This window comes from Phacochoerus africanus, chromosome 5, assembly GCF_016906955.1.
Source record: "Phacochoerus africanus isolate WHEZ1 chromosome 5, ROS_Pafr_v1, whole genome shotgun sequence".
NCBI lineage: Eukaryota > Metazoa > Chordata > Mammalia > Artiodactyla > Suidae > Phacochoerus > Phacochoerus africanus.
In genome coordinates, this window is record NC_062548.1 from 74,292,623 (window position 1) to 74,295,765 (window position 3,143).

Sequence of the window (3,143 nt, forward strand, 5' to 3'; positions counted from 1 at the left end):
ACTAGTAGACAAATTACACTAAGAGAGAGTGCAAAATACACACCGCTTACTTACCTTGTCCTTCAGAAAGCACTAAGCCATCATAAGCCCTTTTATCCCTCCAACTTGCCCACTCTGTCCTCAAAGGAGAGTCACAAGACACCCTTCCTTGCAGCTTAGAGCTCGCTCCCACAGGATCTAACGCAATATTTAAAGCCCGGAATTTCCCACACCTACACAGCCCAGCCGAGACAAGGAACAGTTCCTCCTGCAGGAAGACAGCAGGATAATAGGAGTTTCCAGGTGGAAACTGCTCATGCCTTTGTGTGTGTGTGTGTGTGTGTGTGTGTGTGTGTGTACAAATGTGGGTGTGTGTTGTTTTCGTTCATTCCTAAAATTATTCTAAATTGTTGAATCCAGATAGCCTCTGGGCCTCCAATCCCAACACATGTGTCCCATGACCAGTGATGAACATGCATTATAACCAAGGATTTGCATTGTTTTTTGGTTTTTTTTTTGGCTTCACCCAAAACATGGAGAAGTTCCTGAGCTAGGGATTGAACCCTTGCCACAGCAGACGACCCAAGCCACTGAAGTGACAATGCCAGAGCCTTAATCTGCTGCACCACAAGGGAACTTCCGTTTTTTTGTTTGTTTTTGTTTTTTGGGGGGCAAGGACTTTCTGATTGAATTTTTTATTCAAGTACAGTTGATTTACAATGTTGTACCAATTTCTGCTGTACAGCAAAATGACCCAGTCATTTATATATACACATTCCCTTTCTTATATTATTTTCTATCAAAAATATGGAGTGCTTCACAAATGTGTGTGTCACCCTTGCACAGGGGCCACGCCCTTCTTCTCTGTATTGTTCCAGTTTTAGTACAGGTGCTGCTGAAGCGAGAGCAGATTTTGATTAATTCAAATTGTGGGAGGAGATTGTGGCGTAAGCTGGTTCCAGGTGACTTGAGCTCCAGACAAGATGATCGAGGTTGTTTCCAATGACCATCTGGGGAAGAAGGTCTGAGTTCAATGCAATACGGATGACACTATCTGGGACCTTAAGAAGCTGATTGCAGCCCAAACTGGCACCCATTGGAACAAGATCATGTTGAAGAAGCGGTACATGATTTTTAAGGACCTCGTGTTTCTGGGGGATTGTGAAATCCATGATGGGATGAGCCTGGAGCTTTATTACCAATAAAGCAAAATTCCTTCCCCCCTGCCCTGCCCTTCTCTCTTACCGCATCCTCACCCACTACAACAGTGTGGCTGGTTGTTTTCTGAAAACTCATGTTAATAAAAACTTAGACACTAAAAAAAAAAAAAAAATTTGTTCGCCCCCCCCCCACCCCGCCCCCAAAAATGGACTCCCAGAAAGGAACTACTCCAGTTTCCTTGTCCAACTATATCCATCATCTGTTACAACTGAACACCATATACCGAGGGCTCAGTGCCAAACAATCACTATCTTAGTTAATCCCTTATTGTGCAGGAGATACTATTATTATTTCCATTCAACACATTGGGCTCACGGAGGGGTTAAAGCGACTTGCCCTCATCACATAGCTTGCTCAATACTGAGGCTAAATGAAGTTTGAATGGCTCTAAACTGGCCTTATCATCAAGCTATAAAAGGTACTACAAGTATTTTTGTAATAAAAGATAAAATACGTTAAAGTATTTTTTTTTCTTTTTCTTTTTTTTTTGCTTTTTAGGGCCTCACCTGTGGTATATGGAGGTTCCCAGGCTAGGGACTGAATCAGAGCTGCCACCACCTGCCTATGCCGGCAGCCACAGCAACATGGGATTCAAGCTGCTTCTGCAACCTGTGCGGCAACTCACAGCAACACCTGTTCCTTAACCCACTGAGCAAGGCCAGAGATCGAACCTGCATCCTCATGGGTACTAGTCAAGTTTGCTACCACTGAGCCACAACGGAAACACCTCTTCTTTGCTTTTAAATGTGTTTTTCCTCTGTTCTTGTTGTATGCATATAAAAAATAATATGTATGCTTGCCTCGGTCTTTTGGGCCCTAGGTGTGACTGAACCAGGAGCCCCAGCACAACTGGAGCATCGGATACACTGTTGTGGTCTGATCGCCATAAGGTGGGGGCAGAATCTAAAGCCTTTTCATGGACAGGCAGGTTTCTTGCCCTTCTTGTCCTGCCAGAATCCATCCAGGCAGAGGAGCCCTTCTTGCCCTCATAATCCTCTGGTCCCTAGTCTGGCTTCAGAGTTTGCTTTTCATCATTCTGCTGCTCTGCTCCTCCCAAGTGAGCAAAAACAGTACTGACTTGCATTAAATCACCACTGTTGCTAATGTACAGTGAATTTTCTGTGCTTGAGTCCTATTCAAGATGTAACATATAAAACCGCTACCTTTATACCGAGTGTTATAGAAAGTTACTTATTTTATTTCACAGAGTGTTTAGTTTGATTTAAGTATAAGGTTCTTCTGATCTGCCACTTCAACACTGTCCCCAGGTTTTGGCACCCAGTCTTAAGCAAAATCCACAGACTCTCCAGAACTAGCTAAGCTTGAGGATTGGGAGAGCATCCCAGGGGTGAGAAGACTAAAACTCCTGAATCTGGAGTTCTTGTTGTGCTTCAGTGGATTAAGGATGCAATATTGCTCTGTGAGGATGCGGGTTCGATCCCTGGCCTCACTCAGTGGGTTAGGGTTCCAGCGATGCCACAAGCTGCAGTGTAGTTCCCAGATGTGGCTCAGATGTGGTGTTGCTGTGGCTGTGGCGTAGGCTGGAAGCTGCAGCTCCAATTTGATTGCTAGCCTGGGAACTTCATATATCGCAGGTGCAGTCCTAAAAAGGAAAAGAACGGAGTTCCCACCTCAGCTCAGTGGTAATGAAACTGAATAGTATCCACGAGGATGCGGGTTAAATCCCGGACCTTGCTCAGTGGGTTAAGGATCCGGTGTTGCCATGACCTGTGGTGTAGGCCAGTGGCTACAGCTCTGATTTGACCCCCAGCCTCAGAACTTCCATATGCCACAGGTGCTGCTCTAAAAAGCAAAAAAAAAAAAAAAAAAAAAAAAAAATTCCTGTAGCTGCCTTGTAGCTGAGGCTTAGCCGACCTGGTGGCTCTATCAGTCTGGTAGTATCACCAGTTCTGAAATTTGGCATGAGTTTGCAGTAGTTTGTG

At 44.7% G+C, this 3,143-nt stretch overlaps 1 non-coding gene and 1 pseudogene across 1 annotated transcript; one reads left to right on the forward strand and one right to left on the reverse strand.

The window, feature by feature from the left end:
• Window positions 1-780: 780 nt before the first annotated feature.
• On the reverse strand, window positions 781-889 carry LOC125128514 (U6 spliceosomal RNA). The gene has a single exon (XR_007135226.1). It is a non-coding gene; the product is annotated as a U6 spliceosomal RNA (small nuclear RNA).
• A 73-nt stretch (window positions 890-962) lies between these two features.
• Window positions 963-1,184, forward strand: LOC125126821 (ubiquitin-like protein 5; annotated as a pseudogene).
• Window positions 1,185-3,143: the final 1,959 nt, after the last annotated feature.